Genomic DNA, 16783 nt, shown 5'->3' on the forward strand with positions numbered 1-16783 from the left:
GCGGCCTCGTCTTTATCACGTGAGGCCTGGAATGTCCACCCGGCAGGGCTAGGCTGGGTGGGGGAAGGGAAGGGGAGGGGAGGATTCTGCATCCAGGGCCCAGGCCAGCTCAAACCTGTGTTCTATAGGTTCCTACTGTGGCCCCTAACTCTTGCTGCCTCTTTCCAGCTTCTTGCCTACCTTCTACCCATTTGGCAGATGTGAAGCTGAGGCTTATGGGAGTGTGGGGGGCAGGGTTGCATCTGGATAAAGGATCAAGTCTCTGGGAATTAAATACCCCAACTTCTTTAGGACCTCATCTAGTTATTCATGGGAGAGTGGAATGGAGATGGGGGTCTCTCTGGGAGGGAGGGGTGTAGGCTGGGCTGAGGTCAGCTGACTTTCCAGGGTGCAGGATAGGGTGGAGGAATGGTGGGATACTGATGAGCCAGACCCAGGCCTACTTTCTTAGAGCCTCTGGTGGGGTGATCATGAAGCCAGAACTAGCTCCCCAAGGACGGTGTTCTGAAGCATGCCTTAACTGACCAAGGATGGGGTGAGGCTCACTTATTATTACTGTTGTTATTATTATTGCCCACTCTTTATATATAATTTACTTATTCATTCATTGGTCTAGTGTGTATTTATTGAGCACCTACTGTGTGTCAAGCCCCACCCTTCTGGGAGTGCAGAAGTGAATCACTGACTCTGCCCCTGCTCTGGAGGCAGGCCCAGGGTAGAAACTCCGCCCTCTTTCCCTACCCCCTGGGGCCCTGAATGGGGCTTTCCCATTTTTTTCCTGGGGCTCTACCTCTCTTACCCCCCACCACCTGGTCCCATCCTAGCCTGTGTGTGTGGTTGTATGGGTGTGCGTGTGTGTGTGTGTGAAGTGCCCTTGATTAAGTGTATTAATAGTTAAACTCTCGCTCATAGCTGGAACTCACCAGACCACAAAAAGCCTCCCCAGTTACTCACGCGCTACTGCCCAACAAGAATATCCCACTCAAGTTTTTTTTACTTTCTCTTACTTCCCCCTTTATTCCCCCCAACTCTGAGCCCACCTCCCAGGCTGCGGGCAATAAGAAAGGACTGCCCCCTCAAAGACCCAGGAATCTCCAACCATTCCACCTGCCCCCTAAAGTCAAAGGCAGTGTCAGCTGCTGGATGAGGCTGTGTGGGTCTAGTCTGTTGGTATGAGATGTGGGAATCTGGGTGGTTTGTGTGCTAATGACTCAAGACGTGTTTATCTGTGACTCTGTGTGTTGAATGTGTGTCTGTCTATCTTGGGGTGTGGGAGTCTGAGCATATGTGTATTTGTGAATCAGGACATGTGTCTGTGGATCTAGGAGTTTGTGTATGCATTGCATATATACCTGTGTGTTTGTGAACCTGAGAGCCTATATCTGAAAGTTGGATTTGTCCCTGTAAATCTAGGAATGTGTATATTGTGAGTTCTGTGTGCTTAGAATTTTGGAGAGGGTGTGTTCATGATTTGTGTATATCTGTGTGTTTTATATATGCTTGTAAATATCGGAGTGTCTCACTCCCTGAGTGGTGTATCTGAATTGAGAAAGTGTGTGTGACTCTGGGAGTGGCATATCTGAGCTGTGCTGACAATAGTCTATGTCTGTCTTTGGTGGCTGGTGTCTATGTTCCTTTTTCTTTCTGAGTCTCTCCCTCCCTGATTGAGGCCCTGAGTGTGTGAGTGTGTGTAATGTTGAACCTCTCCCACCCAGTCTTTCCCCTCCCCTGCCCTCCCTGGCAGTAACTGGGCAGCCTCCCCATCTGCCTGCCTGCTGGGAGTTTTGGAAGCCATGGAGGGAGACAGGCTGGGGCCGGGGTGACAGCACGTATCCACGGCGATGGCAGCCTGTGATTATGGGAATAAAAGGATTTTAAGGTCATGGGTTTATTTTTCTGTTTTGTGTTTTTCCCCCCTTTGCTGGAGCCATTGGCAGCAAAGGGCCATTGCTGTGTGTCTGCAGGTTGGGAGTCTGTCCCCCTGCAAGTGAACATGGATCTGCAGGGCTTTCCTGGGAGCATGAACACATGTGTGTACATGCATGAGTGGAGCCTGTGAGAGCGTGTGTTCCTATCTTCCTGCTCCCCATGGGAGAGTCCACAGGACTGTTCCCTGGGGGAGAATTCTCAGGAAAACTTCTTGTTTCTGGGTGTTTCATGGAGCTGGAACCCTGTAGTCCTGTGTGTGCTGAAGAGCTGTCTGGCCTCAATCTTTGCCCACCTGTCTCCCCCTCCCCGCCCACTCCCCCCATAGGGTGTCTCTGGCCAGAGACTGGCTAGGCCCAGTCACCTGGGCCAGGCCACATCTCGGGGTGTCAGTGCCCCTGGCCCTGCTCCAGCCCCTGTAATTGCATTCTGCCGCCTAATCCCCCGCCAGCTCAATTAGATCGCAAATTCTTCTTCATTTCCTGCCTCTGATGCTGGCCTCCCTCTGGGCTCACAGGGCCTGGGAGGGAGGGAGGGGATCTTGCCCCCTCTTCTGCCAGCACTGAGGGCTCTGGAGGTGGGGGTGATTAGTTCCTGGCACACTGGCCCTGGGGTGCTGGTTGCAGCCCTGGGGACCAACAGGACAGGGCTTTTTGGACCAGCCTCAGTATCCCCATGCTGGGGGAAGGGGCTTGTGTAATCTGGTACATGAGCTCTGGGTAGACCAGGCAGATCACTCTGGCCAGGCCCGTAGGCAGTGCCCTCACTCTGGGTCCCCACAGGCTCTGCCCATCTCCTGCTCCCAGAGCAGTTGCTGACGACCCCTGGCATAGCAGTTGTGACCTTGTTTTTGACCTTTTCTTGTTGGCTGTTCCAGGCACCAATAGGATCACTGAGCTCCCCCCTACTGGGTCCTCCTAACCCCCTGCCTTGACCTTGCCTGGGCAAGTGTATTTGACCACTGGCTCTGGAGTCAGAGCTGGCTCCAAATCCTGGCCATGTCACTGCCTAGCTGGATATATGACCTTTGGTCCGTATGTGTTCTTTCTATGAGCCTCAGTTTCCTTATCCCTGAAATGGGATAATAAGAGTGCCTGCTTCACAAGGCTATTTTCAGATTAACACAGGGATGGCTGTGCAGTGCCCAGCACCAGTGGCTAACCCACAGTCAGCATTCAATAAAAGTTGGCTGTTCTGGTGATGAGGACTTCATATCCCCCAGTGAAAAGGAAAAAAGAACACGTGGGTCATGGTTAGCATTTCTGTCTCCATTCTGCTAACTACCAGGTGTATGACCTTGGGTACATCACTTTGCCTCTCTGGATTTCTCTTCCCCATCTGTAAAATGGGACCGATAATGGGTCTGACCTCACAGGATTATCTGCATGCAGTTGCTTGGCCCCAGCTGCCCCTGCAGGTTTTCAAAGTATTACTTGTCCTCTTATTTCTTTCCTCACACCAAGCCTGGGTGGGGTGCAGCTGGTGAAGGCACAGGCTCAGGGACAAGGGGACTGGCCAAGGTCATGAGGCTGATAATGGGACCTGGGTGGGTAGGAGGGCTAGGGTATGACCTGCTGGCTTGCTTGCCCGTTTACTCGCTGGCTCAGCTGAGCTGTGAGGCATGGCCTTCCCTCCCGCTTGTCTCTGTGGAAAGTGGTGGCTTGGCTGATTTTTTTTCTGTAAAGGGGAAGCTGGATGTCTACCCCCTTCTTCCCCAGGAGGCGCCTGTGGCAGCGGCTATGCTGACAGGCCTCCTGGCCCTCTTACTAGGGTGGATGGCAGCTCTGGAAGGCCGGCTGCGTGCAGATCAGCCAGAGGGAAGAGGGAACCGCAAAGGTCCCCTGCCATCACTAATCCCTACGGTCCCTCCCACCCTCAGCCTGTCCTCCGTCTGGATGGAAAGACAGAAAGCAGCCACAGCAGGAGGAGAGCTGGGGGAGACTGGCTCTGCTCAGGAGGTGATGGAGGGCGACAGGCACGGGTTTGGGAGGGGGTCTGCTTCAGGGTCCCTCTATCTCCCTGGCTAGTCTCCTTATTTCTATGACCTCTGTCACTCATTGGCCTAGGGTCTTTAATATTTCATGGCCTTTGGAGCCGGCCCCCTGCCCCAGCGCACAGGCCCCCTTTGTCTGCCTGCTGCCCACCCCCCGCCTGGGGCATCCGTGTCGCTGAATTGCTGAATTACTGACCCCAAGGCTGCCTCTGCCTTCACCCAACCAGCCCTGACACCATCCCTGTCCCTCCTGACCTGCCTCCCCTGCACCTCTGCCTGTCACGCCCTCCATCTCTCCTGCGCATTCTCTCCCCTCCTCTCCCGTCTCTGACTATCTCCCTGCCCTTTCCCTCCATTTTCCTCTTTTGTTGGCCTCCTCCTTCCCAGCAGAACAGAAACCGCAGCAACTGGTGCGCCTGTCTGCCCCCCCTCCTGGGTCCACCCCTTCCTGCCCCCTCCCCCCAGCTGTGCTGGCCATGAGAGCTGGTTTTATTTATTTTTCTGTTTGTTTGGGAAGAGGGCAGTGGCAGTTCTGGGCCCTGGCTGCTGCGCTCTGCCTAGAGCAGCGGGCAGGCGGGCTGTACTGGCCTCCCAGGAATGTGGCCGGGACGCCCCGCGCTATATTTACTTCCCTCCAGCTGCTGGCCCCAGCAGGGCAGAGCCAGGCCTGCCCGGTGGCCCCGGGGGAGCCCTGTATCCACCCTCCCCTGTCCAGCAGACCCCACATGGCCCTTGGGCCCACTGTTCTCTCTCTTCCCCATGACCTCCCTTGACCTCCTTGGACTTGCCCCGTCTGCCAGCAGTAACCCTCACGTGCCGTGCCAGGACAGGCATGAAGTGCAGGCGCTGGGGCCTGATTCGTGTGGGACAGCACCTGGCAGCCTCCACACCTCCACCTAGGGGCCTAGCCTAGGCCTGTAATCTGGTGGTCAGAACTATGCAAAGCATCTTCCCGGGCCTCTCCCTACCGGGCCTGGTCCTTGCTTTTGCCATGATCCCCTCGGCTCTGCTATGATCACTGCCAGGGGCTGGGTAGGGTAGGGTGGGGGGCCTGAGCCGGCGTCAGCAGCTGCGTTCTGTTCACTGCTACCCCGCTTCCCACGTAACCTGCTGGACCTCCCAGGTTTCCCATGTAGACGCATTCATATGCATAACTAAGTTCTTGCACATACGTGTGCAGCACACATGAACACATGATGGAGTGTACCTTCCTTGGAGGCAGGGCCATGCCTCTTGTCATTGAGTCTCTCATTCATCAGATGCTTATGGGATTTACTGAGCCCGCTCCTTGCCAGCCTTGCAATGGGATGTGGCAGTGATTCCTTCCTGTACCCCCAGTGCCTGGCACCAGCTAAGTGTTTGAAGAGCTTTAGCTGCTGCTCTAATCAACTGCTGTCCCCCAATTATTACTGTAATGATCATAATAGGTCGTAACAATGGTGATGACAATGGCTAACCCATCCTAAGCCCTTCCTGTGGGCAGGCACTGTGTGAACAGCTTTCTAGCCTTCACTTCCTTGAATCCTCACAGTAGGCCAGTGATTTGGGTGCTGTTAGCATTCCCATATACAAATGAGGAAACTGAGGCTGGAGAGTTTATGACTTGCCTCAGGACTTGCCGCTGACGAGTGGGATTGGGTCCTGGCTGAGCCCTTGACTGGCTATAAACACCAAGAGGACAGCCAGGGTTGGTCTCTGTGTGGTGGTCCACACTGCCTGGCACACAGCAGGCACTCCGTAAATGCCTACTGAATACAGGCCGTGCTCTCTTTCCTTCTTGAGGCCCCCAGACTCCTGGCAAGGGGCCTGGCATCTGGTGGGAAGATGGGCTGATTGGCTAGTTGGGTGAATGAAAGAATGAATTAATGAATGACCAGGTGATTGGCTGTGGAATTGAGTGTTCTCAAGGGACACCAGAATGGGAGATGTGCTTATGCTGGTGATCAGAATGGTCTGTGGAAACCCACTGGCCCTGTAGAGGATTCTGGAAAGTGAGCTTGGGGGGCAGGGCTGAGAGATGCAGCCAGAGACCCGTAGGCTGCTGAGGCTGAGCCCTTGGGGTAGGTCATGTCTTCTCCCTGGACCTCAGTTATTCCATCCATCAAATGGGCTTGGGAACCTTGCCCTGGCTGGCTGCCAGCTGGCCTGGGAGCCTGAGAGGTGAAGGGACTGTGGTGGGAAGGAGGAAGCAGTGGGTGGTGAAGACAGGAAGATGAAGCGTGGAGCTTGGCTTGGAACCTGAGAAGCAGGGAGACCAGCCCTGACCGGACGCCCGTCCTCCCTCTGAGCTACAGGGTGAGGGTGCAGGCTCACAAACCCCTACCCACCCACTTTTGCTCTGGCAAGGGCTGGGCTTCCTGACAGCTGCAGCGTCAGTGGCTGTGTGTGCCACGAGGTGGTGGCCTGTCCTCCAGGACTAGACCAGCTGTATCCCCAGGCTTATGACCCCCACGCCCGCCCCACAGCCTCACGTCCATTTCCTGTTGACCCTGATGGGAGAGCCCAGCCCCTCTCCTGCCTGACCCACCTCCCCCAAAGCTAGATAGGAAATTGGTTAGCTGGGCGCATAGCAGCAGGTAGGAGCGGGCTTGGCCCCCTTTCTTCCAGGCAGCGTCCGTTCTTGGTGGCCTAGAATTTTAAGTCACAGGAGTCTAAAATCATAGAATACTTGGAGCTGAGGGATTCTTGTCAGGATTCTTGTCGTGTTGGGATTCCAGAATCACAGAACCACGGGCTTTACTGCTGGAAGGATGCATGAATGGTCATGTTTCAATCTTGTTTGATGCTAGGAACATTGAGGATCTGAGGGGAGGGGCTTCCCTGTGGTGCCCTCAAGTGACATGAGTACATACCTTAGACAGAAACCCAGTTCTGCCTCTGGTCTACCCCTCTTTGTAGATGAAGCCGGCTCGGGGAGTGGGCTGTGTGGGCCCAGTCAGGCAGCACGGGGATGCGGCTGGCCTGCAGGCGCAGGAGGGGTCCTCACGGCAGTGCCTGCCCGCCCGCTGCCCACGCTTCCCCAAGGCACCAGTGTGAGGAGGAAATGCAGGCTGTTGCTTCCAGCGACAGCCGGCAGGGCCGGGCGGCTTCCCAGCTCCCCCTCTGATTCACGGCTGCCTGCAGCTCCCCCCTCCCCTGGGGGCCTCAGCAGCCCCATCTGTGCAATGGGGAGAGGAGACTTTACCCCACAGTCTAGCGTCACAAGGACAATACGGTTGGGATTCTTTTTAAGACCACCCTTACGCTGTGGGAGAGTTGGGTGAGGAGTACTGAATAGCCAGCTGGGCATTTGGACCCAGAGCACTGAGAAGTTCTGCTTGGAGTCGTCCTAATGCCTCCAGTAGCCTGGGAGGCTGAATGGGTTCCTGGGGCAGAAAGTGTGGCAGGTGGGAAATGATAGAGAAGGGCCCTGCAGACAGAGTCTCCTTCAGGAAGAACCCTGGATGGGAGACCTAGCTCACTGGGCTCTCTCCTGGCCTCGGTATACCCATCTGCAAAATGGAGCGTGTCATTCCATGAGGTCATTCATTCATTGTCTGCTCTGTGCCTGGATATGTGCTGGGTACTGGGGATGCTGAGGCAAGTAGTGGGGAGAGGAGGGGTGTCCTTGGCTGCGGGGTGGGCGTATGATTTGGCTAAAGGGGTGACTCTGGGAGAAGGAATGAGTGTGGTGCCGGTGGGGGGAGATAAGGGGCTGGCCAGCGAGGCACAATGTCCAGCGGAAAATCCCAGCTGTTCTCAGGAAGTGTTTCCTCCACTGGTCCCCGGGGAGGGAGGCGAGGCAAGCAGGAAGGAGGATAGTTGGGGCAAACAAGGCCCCCAGCCAGTCGGATGGAGACGTCCCAGGCCTGGCAGCTGGGCAGGTGTGCCCCTCACACTGCAGGAGGGCTGGAACACAGCCCCCCCCCCACGCTCTGGGGCTGGGCCTGTGGTGGCGGGCCGGGCTGCGAGGAGGGGCCGGGCCATAGTCCAGATTTCAAAGCCTTCCCCGGGGGCCTCACGGTGCCCTCCGCCCTGTCCTGAGCTGCCACCGCAGGAGCGGCAGATGCTGTTTCATCGGCTGAGGCGAGTGGGAGGCCTCCGGAAGGTCCTCCTGGGAGGTTCCGGGGGGCAGCGGGGGCGTCAGCAGCTGCCGCCCAGCCAGGGTTGGCTCATGGTGGCCTCCCAAGTCCCTCAGTTCCCCCAGGCCTGGGGGCCGGGGCTGGTGCTTCGGAATTGAGACCGGTTCCTCCCGCCTTCACTCCCCCTACTGCCCACCAAGCTTCTTGGCTCTGGCCCCCCTCCCATTCCTGGCTGCGTCTGCAGAGCCCCCGGGGGAAGGCAGGGGAGGAGGCGCAGCGGGCTCAGAACAGCGGGTGCCCGTGCAGCCAAGTATTTGCGCGAGCTGTCAGAGACAGACAGGCATGTGGGGAATTTGGTGCGTGTGGGGCTGGGGGAAGCAGCCGGGTGGGCAGGCAGGCAGGAGGAGGGAAGCTGGGGCTGCCTCCCCCGCCTGTTGAACCCTGCAGAGACCACCATTCTCCCCAGCCCGGGCCAGAAGGTGCATCCGGCACCTTCTTCCTGCCTGTATCAGTAGAGTGGGAGGAGTGGGACCGGGACCCCGGCTGATGACGGTGCTGACACGGGGAAGGGGTGCCCTGTTGAGGGCCGGAGCCTGGGAGAGGCTGTCTGGTGGAGTGTGGAGCCAGGCAGGAGTCCGGGTTGTGCCCAACTGTGGCCTGCAGGAAATAGCAGCTGTCATGCTCCTGCGTCTCCCCCCACCCAAAGCCCGGCACGACTTGTTTCCTGGCCAGGGTCCGGCAGAGGCAGGTCGGAGGAGCCTGGTATTGCCCAGCCTGGGCAAGGAATAGGCAGGGTGAAGGGGGCCACGTTTATAAGCCTAAAGGTGCTTGGGGTGCTGGGGAGGGCTCCCCCAGGCTTTCTTTTGCTGAAGCGGGCTGGAGTCATTTTGAAGGAGGGGACCTCAGCCCCTGCCTCCCTGGACAAAGACCCCAATTTAGTCACCTTTGTCTTCTCTCCGATAGTTCCTGTTAGGCAGGTCAGGGCCTAGAGCTGAGTAATACTTGATGTTTCCTAGCTGAGAGCCCAGAGAGGGACATACACTGGCCCAGGGTCACACAGTGGGCTCCCTGGCCTTCCCCCTACCCTCGTGAGGGTGGGGTCATTGGGAAGAGGTGAACATTGGGGGTTGCTAGGGTGGGGGGCTATATTTAGTCAGTCCTGCAGAGCCAGGGGGCCCCTGGGAGCAGCTGTTGGTGGGGGGGCAGACAGAGGCCTAGAGCTGCATTTAGTCTGGACAGAAATATCCTCCCCCCACCCACCCACCCACCGGCTGGGCGGCCAGGCTGCGGGCTTGTCCCCTGAGGGGCAGCTTGCCTGGGCCTGGCGGCCGGCAGGACAGCAAGATGACCCGATAGGCTTTTCCCAGCTCAGGTTTCGATGAAACAGGAACCGGAGCCGTAGCCTGGGCTGTGGGGGCCAGGGCTGCCTCCCCCCCGCGCTTCTCCCCTTCTCCCCATGATGCAGCCTCCCCTTCTCGGAGGCCTGGGGAAGCAGCAGGTTATTTATCAAGCTGGCCTCCCTGCCGCGTCTGCCTGAGCCTCCCCCCAACCCCCTCCCTTGCGCTGGCGGCATGAGCCCAGCAGAGCAGGGTGAGCTAGGCGGGCTGGCGGCGGGATGAGCTCAGGAGACGTGAGTCACCCCGTCCCCAGCAGCCCCACGAGGCCCTGCGGCCTGGCAGGCAGCGCGTACTCACGCACGCCCCGCGCGGCACCCCTGGGGGTGCACGCTTGGGACAGACGGTCACTCAGCGCACGTCGTTTCACACGACCCAGCACACACGGCTGACCCCCACGGGCACGGCCCAGTCACATTCACTGTGCACACTCCAGAAGCACGCTCTCTGTCACACTCACGGCCCCAGCCTCTGGCGCACCCGCACACTGGCATGCGCAGAGGCGAATGGATAAACAGAGTCACACGTGGGCGTGCTGGGCCCCTGGGAAACGGCTCCATTAAGGCAATTGTATGTCTGCTCCATCCTGTCACGGCCTCAGGCCATCGTCCTCCGGCCACAGCTCACCCAGATGGTGCGGAGAGTTGGGCCAGGGCCGCTGACCGCACCAAGCCTGGCACACACACGCGCACTCGCAGCGTGGTTGAGGCTCCATTCACTCAAAGGCCCCTGTGTCGGCTCACACAAAAGAGGCCCAGCCCTCGGCCATGTAGAGTCAGCTGAATTCTACAAGGTGGGCACGGGAAGGGAGGCGTTTTCCCACCCCGCAGGCTGGCTCTCTGGGGGAGGAGGCCCAAGTCTCCGGCGTGGAAGTGTTAAACCCACTTGCCCTCCAGTATGGGGATCTCTGGTCCAGGCAGAGCCGGTTGGGGGTCGATGGGGGAGGGATGCAGAGGAGCTAGGAAGAGGAAAGGCTGGAGAAGGAAAGCCGTGGAGAATCGATTTTCCTGGGAGCGCCAAGTGGCCAGCTGCTCCCCCCACTCAGGGAGCTGGGTCCTTGGGAGATTGGGGGTGCCAGAGACCGGGGAGGAACGAGACTCCCTTGATCTAGGGGGCTGCGCCTCAGGAGTCTGTCCGCTCACACTCCCTGCTCACCCTGGCACCCGCTTTCCTCTGTCCTCTTGGTTCCCAAGCTCCTCCTCATCCCCTCCTGCCCTGCGGCCAGCACCCTGAGACTTAGAATTCGGACTTAGCCCCTGGTTCTTAGTCCCTGGCCTGCAAAATGGATACAGATCTGACCTGAGTACAAGGAAGGGCTGGGCTGCTGCGTTAGAGGGATGCCCTCAGGGAGTCTCTATGTTTCTGCTGCCTGTTGGGGCTGGTGCCTGCCTTCCCTGGAGTGAGCAGGACTGGGGGCATACCCATTTTTCATACACTGAAAAGTACATCATTTTTCAGATGAGAGAATTGAGTCTGATGGGGATGGCTTCATGGTCATGAAGGGCTTTGGACACAGTCACCTAACACTCAGACTGCAGATCATTCTGGGCCCACAGGATTGAGACAGCCTAGCAGAGGTCAAGGGGCAGGTCGGGCCCATGTTGGCTCCCATCTCCTGGCCACATAGGTCTCCCCCATAAAGGCCTGGTCAGTGGTCGAGGAGAAGAGAGGGGCCTAGGCATGCTGAAGAAAACAAACAACAGTGGCCAGTAAGGAGGACTGGATGTCTCCTGAGCCATTGACTCTGGAGTTGGGCAGGCCTGGGCTCCACACCTGGCTTGGTTACTTGGAGCTTGATTACTGCCTGCTGTGTAAATCATGGCCCAGTGTGCCAACCTCTCTGACCTCACTTTTGCCACCTATAAAATGGGTATGACCCTTATCTCTGTGTCTTAAAACTGCAAGAGCTGAAGTAGGTGGTGGGGTGTGGTTCTCACCATGTCACAGTTGGATCTCCAGGTGAGTCCAGCCCTCCCCTCCACCTGTCTGCTCCACCAAAGCTGGCATTTTTCTGGGAGTAGTACCCCACAGCAAGGACTCCTTAATTAGAATGTCTTGGATTTACCCTTCTCTAGGACTGTTCTTAGATGACAATGCTGGGGTGTGGGAGTGGAGAGGCTGGGCTTGGGGCCACAGAGAAGGGGAGGGTTGGGAATAGATTGGACCCAGGGCAGAGGAACCTGGGGTCCTTGGGTGGACATTTCTGGGGGCTTCACAGTATTGGTGGAAACAGAGAGCCAACCATGGTTCCAAGACTTTTTCTGTCCCCTAACCCCCAACAGGTAGCAAGGCCACAAGTTAGACTCAAGCAGGGACTTCCAGGTGGCAAATGTGGCCTTTGCAGGGCGGTGAGGGGCTTAGTATACACCTGTGGAAGGGCTGTTGGGACTGTGGGAGCTTGAAGAAGTGCTGACATAGAGCAGGCAGGGCTGGGGGGCCAGGGAGGTAGAAGGAAAGGTTGGCAGGAAGTAGAGGTGGGTTATTCCTGTGGCCAGAAAAGGACAGCTGAGTGCTGCCCTCTTTGTAGCCTTCAGACCCCTACCGTGTGCTCACCTCCCCGTGTTCCTGCAGGTAAGAGGACAGGGCAGGGAATGTTCTGTTTCAGGCTGGGGAAACTGAGGCATAAGGGATTGGCTCAGACTCAAAGGCAAACAGTGGCAGAACTGGGGCTGCAACCTGGATTACCCAGCACTCCTGGCTTGAGCTGTCCTTGACACTCACTCCCGTGTTGGCTGATGATGACAGTAAAAATAACAACACAGCTCTCACTTATTGAGCGCCTGTGCATGCTGGCCCTGCACTGAGAACCTCACATACATCCTCTCTAAGACCCTGGTGGGGGTGGGGCTGTCATGGTGGGCATTTCACAGATCAGGGAATGGGCTCAGCAAGATCAAGCCCCTTGTCTGAGGTCACCTAGCTGGAGGCTGCAGAGTGGGAGAGGAACCCTGACTCCAAACCCGACTTGGACCCTTTCATGGCCTGAACCTGTGCCTCTGGGGGACACCTACCCATCTCCCATAATCCACATGATGAGTAATGTTCTTAGTTGGGCCATCCCCTTCCCCACCTATGCCCCGCCCCATGACTCTCCTAGGGCCCTCTGTTATCTTGGACCCAAGAACCTTGGGACTGCTGACCCCTTAAGCCTGGGGAGGGTGAGCCCTGTTGCCCTTGTCTGCTGCAGACATGATTCACTGGGAGTAGGGTAGGAGTCAGGGCATGCCCCAGGGAGCAGATTGATGCTCCTTAGAGTTGCAGGGATCTCCTTGCAGACAAGTTCTGGGAAGGTCAATTGCTAGTCTTGTGAGAGCTGCTTAGGGGCCTGGTCAGCGTCACACACCTCTCCCATCCCCACCCCCCACCTTCCTGGGGACTCTTTTCCTCTCTCTGGAGAGCCCTGCAGGGAGTAGTTAAGAAAGTGCCCTTGAGCTGGAGCTATCTTCCTCTTCTGTACACAGGGGCCACAGTGACACCCCCCACCGCCCCAATCAGTGTGTGCTGGTTAGCTAAAGAGAGCACCAGGCACAGCGTGGCCCTGGGTCAGGACTCACTAAAGGTCACTGAGTCGGGTTTATATTGCTGGAAGTTGGTGCTGGCCTTAAACGGAGGGGCAGAAAGTCCGGGTTTGGGGCCCTGTACTGTGTGGCAAGTTACTTCCCCTTTCTGGTCTCAGTTTCTGCATCCGTAAAATGACTGAGAGTCTGCCCTGCACATTCTCTGAGATGGAGGTAAGTCACAGTCAAGACAGACGCACTCACAGGCCCTGCAACTGCAACTGGTCACCAGGTCACCTAAGCCCTAGGCTTAGGGCTCCTGCAGACCTCATGTCAGCATGGGATCCAGGGGGAGCAAGGTGGGCTCTAGAGATGGGCCAACTTGGATTTTAGTCTCACCATCAGCAACTTGGGTGACTTTAACTCAGCTCTGAGCCTCAGTGTTCTCATCTGTGAAATGGGAAGACCATGGTGCCTACCTCTTTGGCTGCTGGGAGAATAAAACAAGATGGTGTGGACAGAGCACCTGGCACAGACTCGATCCCTGGTGACCTACCACACCCACCAGCTGTCCTCTTGGTTGCTGCACCACCACCGCCCCACCCCCCACCCCCCGTCTTGGTCTCAGGGCTTCTGGGAAGGAGACAGTGCCAGTCTGCTGGCTCAGCCGGCTTGGCCACTGACCTTCAGAGCACCCAGGCTGTCAAGGCCACCTGACTGCCTGTCGGGCGGGTGGGGGGAGAGCCAGCCAGCTCCTCGCCTGACGCTACCCGCCCCAGCTCCCACTCTCCTCTCCTCTCTGCACGTGTGTGTGAGCTAATTAATCTCAACCCCTTTGGGAAATTAGAACGCTGCAGTCGCGGCCTCCTCAGCCTTGCAGTGCCGGTGCTGCTACTGGGCCCTGCCAAGACCCACTGTAGTTTGGGGGCACCGGGTGGGGGGTGGGGGCAGCAGGATGAGCTGGGAAGGCATGGGTGTCCCTGAGCCCTCCACCTCCTGGCTGGGGGGCTCTGGCTTCTCGGCCCCCTCCCCTCTCACTCAGCATCCATAAGGAGGCCAGACAATCACCCTGCCAGGATGAAACCCAACCCCCAGTGCCTCTCTGACCTCTTCCTGGGGCTAGGATGGTCACCCCCTAGTATGGTCATGTTCCATCTCATTGCGGGGTCTTCTTGCCTGCCCAGCTCAGGCTGATGGAGACAGATGTAATTATGGAATTTTGCTTGGGAAATTAATTTGAAGAAGTTAATTAATTGGTGGTTCCGGAGGTGGCAGGCTGCACGCCCACCTGGTCCTACTGACGTCAGTGCTGACCCACCTGAGACGTACAACTTCCTGGGCAGGCTGGGGAGGGAGACCCCGGTGACCTGGCTGGGCAGACCAGTGTCCTGGCCCAGAGGGGACACCTGGGAAGGGTGTGTCACCTGGACTGGCTAAGCTGAACTCTGAACTCTGAACTCAGCCCCTTGTTTGTGTGTTCACCAGGCCATTGTCAAGCTTCTACTATACACTGACCACAGTGTCTCAAGTGCCCCCAGCCAACATAGACTACTGAGCGTTTTGTCCAGTTCTTCCGAATCCCTTTTCTCAAGGGAAACCTCTAAACCTATTCCCAAAGTCTTTTCCATAGAGCTCAAGGGACATTATTGGGCCCATTGTACAGATGAAGCAACTGAGGCTCAGAGGGTGTGACAAGGCATTCAGCTATATTCTCCAGCAGGATGGAGTAGTGGGTGTATAAAAGTTAGGCTTCTTCGCAAGGGATGAACACTTCCACAGGCAGCCCCCTCCCAAGTGTGTGTGATAGGAGCCTTAAAGTTGACTGTACCCCAAAGAGAGGGCCAGAGAACATGGCCAACCCCTTCCTCCCTGGCATCATTGTGCCGCCTCCTTCCCCTTCCTCAGACATTTGTGTTACCCTGTATGTGCATATGGGGACTTCTCCCACCACCCCACCCTCAGGATGACCCAGCTGGGCTGAGGCAGGAGGCCCCATACCCTAGGGCTCCCTGGGTTATGTAGGGAACCCTACTGCCTCCTGGGTCCCCTGCAGGGCCCCAGACCACAACAGCCTGACCAGGTTCTAGTGTCTGGAGGAGTGTGGACTCGGTACACAGTACCTCAGTACCTAGTCTTTGTCTAGACTGAGGATAGGTTGGGGCTGGGGCAAGAGGTGGCCAGACCTGGGACAGGTCAGGGATATGACCTGTAGGAGGCCAGCAAGGTGAGGCACATGGGCTTTTAAGAGGTTTGGGTCTGGGTTCCCCTAAGCTGTGTGGCCTTGAGTAAGTCCCTTAGCTTCTCAGAGCCTCATTTTCTTCATCTGGGAAACAAGTGTGAACATATATGCCACGCAGAGGGCTGTGGTGAGGCACAGGGAGGTATAACCACTTGAAGCGTCCGACTTTGGCACCAGACTATTTCACTGCCTGGTGAGGCCGGATGGGTGGGAGAGCAGGGAGCCAATGGAACTGTGCAGGTGCCAGAGCCTGAGAAGGCCAAGATTTTGGAGGGGAATCTGGTGCATGTGGTTGGGACTGGAGCTGGAGGACACACGAGGAGGTGATACTTGTGAAGCACCCAAGAGCCAACAGCTAGTGGCCCAGAGCCCTGGGGCCTCTAGGGGGAGTCCATACAGCATCTACTCTTGGATTTGTTTAGTGCATTTCCTTACCTCCAGGATGTCCCCAGGGACCAAGTGGGCCCTGCAGTTAATTGTGTAGGCCTCACCTCTCATAGTTGTTCAGAATAAAAGTGACTGTCATGGGCAGGCTGAGCTAGGCATTTTGCATCCCATAGCCCTCTGATGTAGTCTGTAGTTCTGGGTTTCTTCAAGGTCTGACCTCTAGCCTAAGGTTTAAATGGACCACACCCATTCCCTGAGCATCCTGTGTGGGCTGGGTATGGGCTTAAAGGGGAGAAACTTCCTCTGCCCACCTTACCTCCAAGAAGCTCCCAGCAGGCGACTGGCTAAGTGCTCGGAGTTCTCTGCACAGACTCTTATTAAACCCTTCTCTGTGTGTGTCCATCCATGTTCCCCTAGACTGGGAGCTTCCTGAGGGTGGGGTCCATGACATCTCTCTAATCCCATGCCCAGCACAGAGTTAGCACTGGGTGGGGGTCATAGGGCTCCTGCTTGCCTATTTGACAGCTGGGCCAATTGACGCCCTGTGAGGACATTGCTCAGCCTTGTGAGGGGCAGAGCTAACCTGGCCCAGATGGGTGTGGGGTCTTCTGCAGGCTTCCTTGGGACCTGCAACTCCTAACTCACCTGGCAGGCAGTGTTCCCAGTGTCCAGCCTTGAGCCCCAGGCTCCTGAGACCTTGGGGAGCGAGGAGTTCTGGCATCAGAGGGTCAGAGGAGAGACCTTAATCTCTCCAAGCCTCAGTTTCTTTATCTGTAAAATGGGGATACTGGTACCTCTTCCTGGTAGTGCTTGGGAGGTGTAGGGTGGGTGGTTAAAAGAGATGTTCTTAGCTTCATGTCTGAAACTTTGTGAGAACTCCTTCTTAAGTGTTCACCATCTTTATTGTTACTATTGACACTGTTATTTTGTTATCATTACATTATTATTCACCCTCCCAGGGCCCCAGCAGCTGCGGTGGCTCTGGGCCTGGATGCAGAGCTCTGGTCTACAGAGAAGTTGCAGTTCCTAATTAGTCAGTGCCCCAAGGAGAGGGCCTGGGTTTTTATTTTTGCTGGAGGATCCCACCTGCCCAAGGCTTCCCCAGGCCCTGTCATCAACTGGGCTAAGGCTGCAGCCCCCTCTCCAGCCTCAGGTAGGGGGCCTGGCTCCCAGCGAAAGCCTCCCCAAATTTCCCCTGCCACTCTCTCTGCCTCCCAGACCTCCAGGGCCATGAATCATTTATGAGGCAAAAATGAAACCAATTAAGAACAAACTTTGAAAGCCTC

At 56.9% G+C, this 16783-nt stretch overlaps 1 protein-coding gene across 3 annotated transcripts in view; it reads left to right on the forward strand.

Moving 5' to 3' along the window:
- The window catches only part of CXXC5 (CXXC finger protein 5), a 33958-nt gene that overhangs the window by 3063 nt on the left and 14112 nt on the right, over nucleotides 1–16783 (forward strand). The window lies entirely within an intron of this gene.

This window comes from Balaenoptera ricei, chromosome 3, assembly GCF_028023285.1.
Source record: "Balaenoptera ricei isolate mBalRic1 chromosome 3, mBalRic1.hap2, whole genome shotgun sequence".
Classification (NCBI taxonomy): Eukaryota; Metazoa; Chordata; class Mammalia; order Artiodactyla; family Balaenopteridae; genus Balaenoptera; species Balaenoptera ricei.